This window comes from Uloborus diversus, chromosome 2 (genome assembly GCF_026930045.1).
Source record: "Uloborus diversus isolate 005 chromosome 2, Udiv.v.3.1, whole genome shotgun sequence".
Lineage (NCBI taxonomy): Eukaryota > Metazoa > Arthropoda > Arachnida > Araneae > Uloboridae > Uloborus > Uloborus diversus.
The window spans coordinates 31,598,830-31,613,057 of NC_072732.1; positions in this window are offsets into that span (position 1 = coordinate 31,598,830).

Consider the following 14,228-nt stretch of genomic DNA (forward strand, 5'->3'; position numbering starts at 1 on the left):
AGTGGTGTTAAAGTAAATAGTAGACGTAACTTGAGAACACAATTAAAATATTTTGCCTATGGGGGGGGGGGGGGAAGGGGATATTTCGATGATTGGGAATCTGGCGCGGTCGTCTCATTTTTATCGTAAATAATTTTATTTTGGTAACCCTATGTGAATAGATGTTTCCGATGTCTTTGTTTAGATTTGAAAAGAAAAATAACTCTCGCGCAGGCGCTGTAGCCAAAGATTGACGCCAATGAAGAAAGATCGCCAGATTCCCAATTATCGAAATCTTCCCCTAAATTTGACAACATATAAAGAGGTAGCAGAGAAAAAAATGGAACGCGGAAGATGCTAATTCGGCAAAAAAAAAAAAAAAAAAAACATTGCAGAAATTGTTACCTCAATTGCCGCTGTACATGGTCCTGGAGCCGTTATATAGACAGGGACAGGCCGACGCATCAGCTTAAGTTTAGCCATTTTGGATCGGATTTTTCATTGTTGCGCTGCTAGGGTTACTACAGCAAAGTTTCGAGTTTCGCCAAATTTGCCAAAAATAATACTTTATTTAATAAACAATTCACGCGCCGCTAATAATCGCTCGCAGTGAACTATCACCAAACGCGATAACTCACCAGAAAAGACAACCACTCAAACACCCGCTCCGATTCAAAATGGCTGATCTTAAGCTGATGCGCCGTCTCGTATATATAGGGGCCTTACATGGATTACTAGAGGTCCGCGAGATATTTTTAGGTCTTCCGCGCACAGTTAGTGAAAATTAATCTAATACTGTCTGACCATGGATTGTATGGAAAGGCAAACATCCGTTTTACAGTCGGAAAAGGACGAATCTATTATTTTTTAGCGATGCCAGCTTTTGCAGAAGCAGAGTCTCATTCAAATAAGCGGAACTCCGGCATCAAAGTTTTACTTTCCCCCCTCATTCAGATAGATTCGTCTTATCTGAACGTTTGAAAATTCCATACAATCCGTGGTCGGACAGTATATAAAAATCTCCTGTCACAGTGCATGGCCCCACTCAATCAATGGCTCTGGCGCCTGCAAGGCCTTGACAATTTTTGACTTTCCTATGTTAAATTGGTGCAACTATTCCCTTTGCTTCTCATTACCTCATTTGATAAGCAAATTTTCGCTTGTTTTGATTAGATTGCCGAGATATTTTGAAAACACGCCAATTCTTTCACTTCATTATAGATCCCTCTCTTCTCTCTTCTCAAGTCCATTTCACCAGAAAAAATTACCCTAAGAGGTTGTCTCACAGATGATGTTACGCTTTGAAACGCAAGAAGTTCAAGAAATTATGAGTTTGTGACAACTGGGAAACACACAGAGGGGTACTAAAAAGTGTGACATTATTTGCATGGACAACCCCAAATTTCTGTGCAAAAGAATCATACTTCCGAGTGACATTCGTATTGTAGAGATAAAATGTACTCATTTACTATGACGTTGCATTTAGCTCACCTGGGTACTTCCTGCTGTTTACAAGGTTATATCTGATTTTTCGGTGAATATTTCCATGGACAATGCCTTTTTTTGATTATTTTTGACGCTCCATGTAAAATGTTTGAACAGTAGTGCGCGAAATTAGATAAGATACCAACGTTATCGAATCTAGATATATTATTACATTTATCTCTACTTCTTACGCGTGCATGTAGTGTGATAGGAAATACGTAAGAGCAAGATTCGAAAGTAAAATCCTTGGTCTTTAAAATAGCAGAATTATTTAGAGGAATGTGGGCAGAACAAGTGAAATAGTTAAGATGACTGCTTTTTCAAAACGAACAAATTAACTTAAAAGACATAATTTGTTATTCTCTTGCAAGAAAAAGTTTACACGAGAACATAAAAAAAGGCTCATTGCTATAATGAAAGAGAACGAAAAAGAGAAAGAGAATTGAAAAAAAAAAAAAAAAAAAAAACACAGAAAATACCGCGATGCAGTGAAACCGCGAAAGTCGAAGCGCGAAGTAGCGAGGGACGACTGTATTTCGAAATTGATTTAAAAACGCTTGTAACTTTTTTTCCTTTGAAGATAGAAGCTTATTTTTTCGACCACAGGTCGAGAGAGATCTGGAGTAAAAAATTTCGCTTTTTTAAAATAGTGTCAAAAAGAAAACTGTGGGACAATTTCTCCACTTTTTGTTGATAGATTTAATGAAGAAGAAGATAGATTTAATGAAGAAGCCTAAATTTCAGCTAAGCCTAAAAAAGTTCGAGCTAAAAACCCAAATTACTCCCGCCGTAATTAAGTTAGAGCATTTAAACAAATTGTTTGGAATGCAGAAAATTCTACCCTTTTCAACGATATATAATATTAAAATGTGCAAGTAATTTTTCACTCCCATATTCGGGAATTTAAGTGAAAATCGGGCATAAATTGGAATAAAAAAAGAACTATTTATCGGATTTTTTCGAATTATAGTCTATGTCACTCAGTAAGAAAGCACCTTTCATATAGTGAAGTAATTTTTCAAATAGATACAGTGGTTCCGGAGATTACCTCGAACATATAAACACACAAAAATCCGCTCTCTCTCTCTTTATAATATTAGTATAGATTATTATTTTATATATTACTTGTCTTTTGTGTAGGTCCTATTTTCCGTGAAACACGGTAGACTTTTAAACCGTCCTGACATTAGCATACTCGCTTTCTTCTCTGACATTCCGACTGTCTCGCGCCGCGTCCTAGATCGAATTCTATGCCGCGCATCGGTCGATGGGCAGAAAGCTTTGTACCGCCGCCTTGGACGACGTCCAAGTCGGTTACCAGGCGTTTGCACGTGGGTCGCCATGGCAGCTGCGGAAGAGCCGACGGCTCCAATTTATTGGATGACCGAATTAACGACGCGATGGACAAATTATATTAAGCACTAACTAAAAAAAAAAAAGCGGAAGCGGAGAAAACTGGAAGACGGTCGAACTGATGAAAGTGGTTAAAAGTTTTTCGCTTCAGGGAGGGTGTTTAAGAAAGATGATGGAGAAATGACGCAATCTATGGAATCGTTGATGGGGTGAGGAAACTTAGATTCGTGGGGATAATTAATGGGGTAAAAAATTCTCAAGTGTTTAGTTATGCATGAAAATTCTGGGAGATGGAAGTTTTGAGATTGATGCTCAGTGGGTTTTACAAGTTAAGAGGGGTGATAATTCCATTGGACCGTAGGATCGCATTCCACTCTGAGAGGCAGAAAAGAGGAAAGTAGAAACGAATCCTGCGCGATGAAAGCAATACAAGAAGTCGCATCTGATCTGACGTCATTTTGGGACATTCCACCGTCACGTGAGGGACAATCAGACGCTTAAATTTCACCAACATTTTGCCATATCTATACTAATATTATAAAGATAGAGGGTGGATTTTTGTGTGTTTATATGTTCGAGGGGGGCCGTGGTGGCCCGATTGGTAGAGTGTCGGATTCGGGGCCGGAGGGTCCTGAGTTCGAACCTCGATGGTCGAAGATCCACCATCGTCCTTAAAGGGGACTGGGAGACGTTAAATATGCTCGTGGTCTCAATGTCCTCCAAGTGAAACGATACCTCTGGGGGTGCTAGCACCAGGTAGCTATTAGCTCCTGGTCTAGTTCTAAATTCTCATTAACTGTTCGATCCAGTGATGGTGCTGTCATCTATCGGTATAAAAAATAATGGAGGCAAGGCACTTAGTATGCAGTCCTCGACATAAATACAGTTGTAGTCAGTTGTGACTCGGAATCGAAATATGTTCGAGGTAATCTCCGGAACCACTGCACCTATTTGAAAAATTTCTTCACTATATGAAAGGTGCTTTCTTACTGAGTAACATAGTGTTAAGGGTTCCGGTGCAGCTTCAACTTTCTTGAAAGGACGATACAGTTCTTGAAAAAAAAAAAAAAAAAACAGAAGATTTATTTACACTATGTACAGGAAAAATCTCGTTAACAACTGCTAAATTAATCATCAGCAATTAAGCAAATATCAATCAACACCGTAAACTCAACGGTTACACACGTATTTACATCCAAATACGAAAAACAACACAGCGAAATGCCTCGCAATAAACAGAGCTAATACACTCTCAGTACAACTTCTCAATCGAGACTGACTTTTTATGCCGCGGAGGCTATTTATAAATCCTTGAAAAGTTATGTTCCATTGAGAATTTTCCGCGTTCTAAACAAATTGTGTCAATGCTTCAACTTAATTACGGCGGGAGTAATTTGCGTTTTTAGCTCGAAGTTTTTTTTAGGCTTAGCTGAAATTTAGGCACTACTTTCTTCATTAAATCTATCAATAAAATGTGAAGGAATATTCCCACAGTTTTCTTTTTGACATCATTTTAAAAAAGCGACATTTTTTTACCCCAGATGTCTCCCGACCTATGGTCGAAAAACTTAGCTTCTATCTTCAAAGGAAAAAAAGTTACAAGCGTTTTTGAATCAAATTCGAAAAATGTGATTTTGATTCAGGTTGTCAACCATTTTATTTTCGTGTTTCTACGGTTACGCTTTTGAATCCATTGTTTCTTTCCTTATTTTGCATTTAATTTCTTCAACTTATTTTATCTCGTATTTCCATGATTACGCTTTTAAAATTTATCTTTCACATTTTAATTTCTTAAATGTATTTAAATATCTGTCGTCGTTGTTTGGAAGGGTAATTTTCCATGGTGTTTTTTTTTTTCTTTTTTTCTTTTATTTAAGCCTGATTGTTGAATATGTCACTTGACACAATTTTCATTCTCAAGGTAGACCGGGCAATGCCGGCAACGCAGCTCTTAATATATGAAGATTTGAAAACTACTCTTAATGTGATTTTATACTTTTTTTGTTTGCTTGGCGAAACATTTATTATTGCCAAAGAAAAAACATCCGCTTCGTTCGCAAAAGGGCTGTGTTCCGGTAGTGTGGTCGCTTGGCGCATTAGGCTCTGAGCAGTTCAGTCTTGGATTATTGTTTTAAAGCAACCGTAAATGTAATTCATTGTTTTGGCGATCTGTTTTGAAAGAAAAGAAACTTTTGATTTATTTTTATCCGAGTGAAATGTACAACATTTTCTTCTTTTCTTTCTGAGGGTGATTTTTGAATGTTCCACGGGGTGTTTTTTTTTTCGTTAGACGGATGGATTATGATAGCGTGGTTGCACAGACTTAAGAGGATCCAGACGGGACACTGTAGCATAATCCTATGCTATTTTTCTCGGAGAAGACTGGTTACGAACATTATGACAAAAAAGCCAACATTTAGGAGAAGATTGGCGTGAAAATTTTGGCGAAAGTCGCGTTTAGGTGTCGTAGAGGCAATACGTCGCCAATACGGAAGCGCTGCTCTTTTCGTTACGCTGTGTCGTCCGCGTCTTTGGAGGTGGTGAAAGTAATTAAGCCTCAAGCCGTTTTTCGGAGGGAGGGTCGCCAGCGGGGTGTCGTCAAGCACAAGAGAGTAGCTGTTTGTAAAATAAGATTCCGAAAATATCTACTGTCTCATCTGTTCGCGAATGTGAAAAAGCTATAAACTAAAAGTCTTAGATGCTTAAGAATATTAATTATTGAAATAAAACAGCGAATTCGGTTGTTATAATTTGCTATTAGTGCGTTATTTTTATTACAATATGCTGCTTAAAGTTGGAAAAGCTGCAACTAATTTAACGCATTTCAAGTTTGACTTACAATGAGATTTTATCGCAGATTGACATTATCATAAACTTATTACATTTTTTATTCTGAACAACAGGGGTGCCCACCGGGGGTTTGGGGGGGGGGGGGGAATTATGGCGCGAATTCCGCCATGAAAAAAAAATTTCGGGGGGGGGGGAGGGGGAGATTCCTAAATTTATTTCTTCAAATAGATAAATTAAAAAAATTCCTGATTTTTTTTAATTTGAAATATTTACTTTTATTTTATTCTGTTCACATTTTATTTCATTTATTTAATCAGTTTGTGTGTGTATGTGGTCTGTCATTGGAACAGAACTTTTCTAGTAAAATAATAATAATAATAACAATTAAAAATAAATAAATAAATAAATAACATTAATAAATAAATAAATAAATAAACTAAAAGAAAAACGCTTAAAAATAAAAAAAAAAAAACGGAAAGAGGGTTGGGAAATTTTGATAAATTTCGGAAATTTAGAGGTGTTTTGCTGTCAAGAAGTTTTTTTTTTTTTTTTGGAAAAATGGAAAATTTGAATATTTACAAATTAAAATGCAGTTAGCTCGTTTTCTTAGAAAACATCAAAAATATATGTGCCATTCATATTATTCTTTCTTTTTAACAGAAACATATGCCAAATGTTTCTGTTTAAAATATTATCACGTACCTTTCTTTGTTCAAAGCTTCAAAAATTACCCATTTTATTCTAATCATAATTCATCCGTTAGTTTTGAATGAAACGTGAAATTATAAAAGCTAAGTTCTCCATTCTACAGTACTAAGCATCGAGTCTGCTGCTGATTCATTTTAAGCGCAATTTATGAAGAGTTAATTGAAAGTGCCCATATAAAACAAGAAATCAATGAAACGGAATCTAAGGACTAAAATGTTCAGCGGCTATTTGCTGTTCGGAAGGAATTGTGACTTTATTAATTTCGTATTTTTCCCCTATTCTTCACTGTTTTTCTACTGCATGTACGAAACCTACAAATCAGCTTATCACAAACATTAAATTAAAAATTATATATTACCATAAAATCTGATTTCAAAGAATCAAAATAGAAAGATCTTGAGATAAAACCGTTCATTTCATATACTTATGCATTCGATATCGTGTTTGTACACTAATATCTTTGTCTTGTTAAATTATTTTTTTATTTCATTCATTTATTTATTTATTTTTTTCAAATTAATTTTTTAGGTCGAGAAGTAGCGGATAAAAAAGAAAAAGATAGTGTGAGAGAGATAAAATTGAATATTATAAGCAAAAGAGTTTAAAATTTCAAATACTCAAGACTCTTTTAAATCTATTGCTGATTGAATGCTAATCACAACCAACTGAAAGCACTATATCATAACTTACTCATTTTTAATCATTATTGAGCAGAAAAGAATCTGTTCGATAAATAAAAAAATTTTTAATGCACACTTTTTTCTTCACGCAGTAATTCTAACCTTAAAAGATAGAAGAGCAAAATAAAGAACATAAGAGAAGCAGAAGAAAATCATCTTGTGTGCCCCTGCACGTTGCTTTCTCTGCCACAAACGGGCATCGCTGTGCGGGTACTGCTAGTCCTTTAATATTTCATTTAAACAAGGATAAGCAAGTTTCTTAATCTTTACATTTGATACAAAGATACTCCTGACACAGTGATATTTTTATTAAATTATTTTGATTTTTAAATTTTAATTTATTTGCATGCGTCACAAGCGGGACATCCAAAGTCAACACCTTTTAACGTCTTATATGAATGAGTTATTATTTCTGCTCTATTAATATAGCAATGACAAAATAAATTGTAGATTTTGAAAGCAAAGGCTCCAATTTAATGGAAGCATATCCCATTTTTTGAGAAATAATAGTTCAAACTGTTGAAAAAAGTTATTTATTCGGCCAATATACGAAAAAGTAGTCACTTTGTCCGCACGTGACGGTTCATATATTTCATTAATCTTCTTTACTAATAATAAAGCTGAAAGTCTCTCTGTCCGGAGGATATCTGGATGTCTGGATCTCTGTGACGCTCATAGCGCCTAGACCGTTAGGCCGATTTTTATGAAATTTGGCACAAAGTTAGTTTGTAGCATGGAGTGTGCACCTCGAAGCGATTTTTCGAAAATTCGATGTGGTTCTTTTTTTATTCCAATTTTAAGAACAAAAATATCATAAGATGGACGAGTAAATTACGAAATTATCATAACATGGAACCATATCATGGGCACAAGCCAGTTGGCGAGATACGAAATTATCGTAACGTGGAACCGTAACATGGGTGCAAGCCAATTGGCAAGAAAATTCACCACACATTATTTGTAAATATACAGGCTAACCAAAAGACCTTTTAATTTTTCTATTACGGGCAAATCCGTGTGGGTACCACTAGTAAGTAAAAATTTTAAAAGCTACTGTCGAAATTTTTTGCTTAAGGAATCACGCACACGTTTGTAATTTGTTGAGCCAAAAAATTTTGTTCATTGCCTTTTTAAATTTTTATTTTGAATGAGCTATATCATCACTGCACTAGAGTCAATGCCTGTGAGCTGAAAAATGACGTCATCATGCATCGGCCGATCGTCAGTCCTACTACTGTGCTACGGAAATCCTGTTTCATGTTAAATTTTTCATATCATCGCTTCTTTTAATCTCCAAGTATTTGATATTTCAAAACAGAAAATCAAAGTTGGATTCAAAATCCGTAAAATACTCCCAGAGTCCCAGAGAGTGTACAGTACATTGGTCACAATGCACAAAGTTTTATCTCTCAATTCATGCAGGAGAAAGGGAAGGATCTAAATTTGAAACATGGAAATTATGCTTCCTTTCACCCTAGCCACCTGACCCTGATATGTAAGCTTGCCAGATTTCTAAACTGTTCAACCGGGACACCGCCCCCCCCCCCTCCCCCCGCCAGCGTAGAGAGTATTCAAAAATAGACACATAGAGTGTTTTAGAGGGTGTTCATTCTCAATGCTCTTTTTTGTTTTTAATCTTGTTGTAGAAATCTTCACAAGCTAATCTAATGCTAATTTTACAGGTCAATGTTGCAAATCGGTACCTCAGAGCCTCAGATAACGTAAGTCACATAAACGCTACTTTACAGGAGATAGGAAAAAACATTGGTCTGGCGCATGCAAAGGATAGGACACGCGCTCTTTTAACACTGGTAAATAATTACACAGGATTTTTTCTTTTTTTTTTTAGAATTACGTTAGCATGGCTTGATGTAGACTAGGATTTTACATACAAAGCAGTAATAAACAGGAAATTTCAATTTTTGTACTTATTCTGGGTCGGAGGTACAGAAAAGGCAAAGTTATTATTTTAAATAATCTTCACAGTTAATTATTTTCAGACTTTTTCGGTCATCTATAATCAAATTTGATTTTTTACCGGAACGTGAAGTAAACCGGCCGGGTCACCGGAATTTTTTGGAAAACCGGGACTTTTGGCAAGCGTGATATGTAATGGTACTACAAACAATAAACTTCAGAAAATAATACACAATTATTGTATTAAATGCAATTACTTTCCAGCATTGATAAAAATTATAAGAATTTAAATAAGGGTTACGTTTCATGTTGAACGTTCAAAATGCGTTAAAAAAGAAAAAAAAAGAAAGAAAAAAAAACATTAATTTTTGTTTAAGTAAAACGCTTCAGCCACAAAAACAGGGACTAAACTAACTGATTATCATTTGGCACTAAAATTTTTTCAATCAAATACCAAATGAATATTTATTGTATCTTGACATAATTTAAAACGCGCACAAATCTCATACTAACTAGTATGTTGTGGCCATCACGAAACTTTCTTCTATATTTTTCTTTTTTTTTTCTGATCCCTCCCCATGCTTGACGAGGAAGCAATATTCCCAACAAAAACAAAATTACACATGCAAAAACTTGACTACCATCCCAATGTCTGAATTATTTTAAAAGCAAAGCAAAGAGCGAAAATTGAAAGTTATTTTAAAAGCCTTGCTTGAATTAATTACAAATATTTTATTTGTTAACAAACATAAGATGGCAACAGTTAAAAATTTTAAATCATTAAGATAATATTTCCGATCATTTCCATTCAATTAAAATCACGAGAAATACGCAGACGACAATCTATTACGATTTATCTTTCTTATTGTTGCATTAATAAAGCTATTTTTATTCAAAAAAAAAAAAAAAAAAAAATCAACACCTCTTGGAGCGATTGGCGTCAAAATTGAACCAATGCCTGTTTACGTATGGATTCACATATATTCCAAATTTCAACCAGAACGCAGCATTACTTCTTGAGATAGGGCACTCACAATGGAAAAAAAGAACGGGCGATTGCGCTACCCCCTTTTTAGCTGTTGACACCAAAATAAAATCAGCTCTTATACCCACTAAGGACTACTTGCCGATAAATTTTTCTTTCATTCTGTTCATTATTTCTTGAGATACAGCAGTCACAATCGACGACAAAAAACGTTCTATAGCTCAACCCCCGTTTGAGTTATTGACACCAAAATCGAATCAGCACCTGTTCCTGTTAATGACAACATATGGACCAAATTTTGTCTGATTCCGCCAGTTACTTCCTGAGGAATAGCAAGCACGCGTAACTCAAAAAACGTCCCATTGCTCCACCCCCCTTGGAGGAATTGGCGCCAAAAACCAATGGGCACAAGTTCACATAGGGGCACATATGTGTACCAAATTTCGTTCGATTTCATGCGGTAGTTTTTGCTGTAGAGCGGCCACAAAAAACTGGTCACACACAGACGTGACACACACACATACACACACACATACATACACACACATACATACACACACACATACACACACACAGACAGACAGACATTTTCCAAAAATAGTCGAAATGGACTCAGCACACCTCAAAACGTTCGAATCCGTCAAAATTCGAAATTCGAAAATTTGCACGAATCCAATACTTTCTTCTATGTATTAGATATAGAAGAAAGTAAAAATCTATTCAAAGAAAGATCTTAATTCCTGTTTTACTTTCTTCTATATCTAAGATATAGAAGAAAGTATTGGATTCGTGCAAATTTTCGAATTTCGAATTTTGACGAATTCGAACATTTTGAGGTGTGCTGAGTCCATTTCGACTATTTTTGGAAAATGTCTGTCTGTCTGTGTGTATGTGTGTATGTGTGTCACGTCTGTGTGTGACCAGTTTTTTTTGTGGCCGCTCTGCAGCAAAAACTACCGAATGAAATCGAACGAAATTTGGTACACATATGTGCCCCTATGTGAACTTGTGCCCATTGGTTTTTGACGCGAATTCCTCCAAGGGGGGTGGAGCAATGGGACGTTTTTTGAGTTTTGCTCGATTGCTATTCCCCAGGAAGTAACTGACGGAATCAGACAAAATTTGGTCCATATGTTGTCCCTAACAGGTACAGATCCTGATTCAATTTTGGTGTCAATAGCTCAAACGGGGGTTGAGCTATAGAACGTTTTTTGCCGTCAATTGTGACTGCTGTATCTCAATAAATAATGAACGTAATCAAACAAAAATTTATCGACAAGTAGCCCTTAGAGGGTATAAGAAATGATTCTATTTTGGTGTCAACAGCTAAAAAGGGGGGTGGCGCAATCGAACGTTCTTTTTTTTCCATTGTGAGTGCCATATCTCAAGAAGTAATGCTACGTTCTGGATGAAATTTGGAATAAATATGAATCCATATGTAAACAGGCGTTGGTTTAATTTTGGCGCCAATCGCTCCAGGGGGGGGGCTGATTTTTTTTTTATTTGTGTGAATAAAAATAGCTTTTTAATTGCAACAATACGAAAGATAAATCGTAACAGACTGTCGTCTGCGTTCAGCTCGTGCTTTTAATTGCATGGAAATGATCCGAAATATTATCTCAATGATTTAAAATTTTTAACTGTTGCCATCTTGTGTCTGTTAACAGATAAATGTTTGTAATTATTTTAAGCAAGGCTTTAAAAATAATTTTCAATTTTCATTCTTTGCTTTGCTTTTGAGATAAATCAGGAATTGGGATGGTCATCAAGTTTTGGCATGTGTAATTTTGTTTTCGTTGGGAATATTGCTTCCTCGTTAGGCATGGAGAGGGATCAGAATTATAAGAAAGATATAGAAGAAAGTTTCGTGATGGCCACAACATACTAGTTTATTATTATTTATTTATTTTTATCAACAACTTATACTTTTTCCGTACGACGCCATTCTGATAAGATATTTTAGGTTTCGAAACCGATTGTACTGAAGATAGTTGTAAAAAATATAATAAAATAATAATAAAAATTAGAAGAGAGAGAGAGAGAGAGAGAGAGAGAGATAAGCACTTTTTTTTTCTCCATCAAACTTTGAGATAAATGTCGAATATCATGCACAGATTCAGATGATTGTTACTGCAATATGATTTTGGATTACGAAAGGAGTTTTGGGAATTGATTTTAAAAAAAAAATGATTTAATGAAAAAATTCTTTTTTTAAAAAAACGATGTTTTGCTATCTATTTCCATATATTCTAAAAAACTAATTTTCCATTAGAAATATGATGCAGGCGCGTTTTAGTTGGAGCGGATAAATTGTACTAAATGTTTAACTTTTCACACATTTTGCTGATTTTTTTCGTTGCTTATTAAAAAGCTTGTTTAATTCTGTAATTAATCAACATTTCCATGACAAGGTTTTTTTACTTTCTTCTATATCTAATATATAGAAGAAAGTATTGGATTCGTGCAAATTTTCGAATTTCGAATTTTGACGGATTCGAACGTTTTGAGGTGTGCTGAGTCCATTTCGACTATTTTCGGAAAATGTCTGTCTGTGTGTATGTGTGTGTGTGTATGTGTGTGTATGTGTGTATGTGTGTCACGTCTGTGTGTGACCAGTTTTTGTGGCCGCTCTACAGCAAAAACTACCGCATGAAATCGAACGAAATTTGGTACACATATGTGCCCTTATGTGAACTTGTGCCAATTGGTTTTTGGCGCGAATTCCTCCAAGGGGGGTGGAGCAATGGGACGTTTTTTGAGTTACGCGTGCTTGCTATTCCTCAGGAAGTAACTGGTGGAATCAAACAAAATTTGGTCCATATGTTGCCATCAACAGGAACAAGTGCTGATTCAATTTTGGTGTCAATAACTCAAACAGGGGTTGAGCTATAGAACGTTTTTTTGTCGTCAATTGTGACTGCTGTATCTCAAGAAATAATGAGCGGAATGAAAGAAAAATTTATCGGCAAGTAGCCCTTAGTAGGTATAAGAGCTGATTTTATTTTGGTGTCAACAGCTAAAAAGGGGGTAGCGCAATCGCCCGTTCTTTTTTTCCATTGTGAGTGCCCTATCTCAAGAAGTAATGCTACGTTCTGGTTGAAATTTGGAATATATGTGAATCCATATGTAAACAGGCTTTGGTTCAATTTTGACGCCAATCGCTCCAAGAGGTGTTGATTTTTTTTTTTTTTTTTGAATAAAAATAGCTTTATTAATGCAATAATAAGAAAGATAAATCATAATAGATTGTCGTCTGCGTATTTCTCGTGATTTTAATTGCATGGAAATGATCGAAATTATTATCTCAATGATTTAAAATTTTTAACTGTTGCCATCTTATGTTTGTTAACAAATAAAATATTTGTAATTAATTCAAGCAAGGCTTTTAAAATAACTTTCAATTTTCGCTCTTTGCTTTGCTTTTGCAATAATTCAGACATTGGGATGGTCGTCAAGTTTTTGCATGTGCAATTTTGTTTTTGTTGGGAATATTGCTTCCTTGTCAAGCATGGGGAGGTATCAGAAAAAAAAAGAAAAATATAGAAGAAAGTTTCGTGATTGCCACAACATACTAGTTTTATAATGTATGTCACATGATTATTTAACTACTTACTATAAAATGCACGTGAATACTCAAAGTGCAACCCCGAAACCCCTTATGGGCGGTTTGGGGGTAACCCCCCCCCCCCCCGAGGTCTTGGTTTTAGCATTGTTGCCAATCCTAAAACAGTAGTTAATACATGTGTAAGGACTGTTGTGACCAAAAAACCCCTTCCGGAAGGAATTTCTGGCTGCACTAGTGCGGAACGTGCACTTTTAAGTAGTTACTTGCGTTCAAAAAAACTTTCCCAATTCATCTTCATTTTTAAATATCACTTATAGTGGTAAGTGTAATAGTTAACGAAATATAGATTTTTAAAACCGGGATATTCTTTTCTGCTAACCCTGTATTATATTATTTTTTAACACTATTAATGTTATTTTTAAAAGATTTTTTTCACAATTAAAGCTATTGCCACACGCGACATCATTGGTCGAAAAATTCTTGTTTTGTTTTAATTTAACATTGTATTACTCTTCAAAAAGTAAAAATAGTTAGCTGCTTTCCACATTTTACGAATGATTTCAACATACGTGCCGCGTTTGGAACACTATGCTCCAAAGGTGTTACACAAGTTACAATTTTGAAAATGTATTATAAAAGTAGTTAAATTTTTTATCATAAATAATAATAATAATAATAATAATAATCTCACTTAATATGTCTTACAGATAAATATAAAATTCAATATAAGAAATTCAGCCAAACACATCTAGAGTAAGTCGGGGTA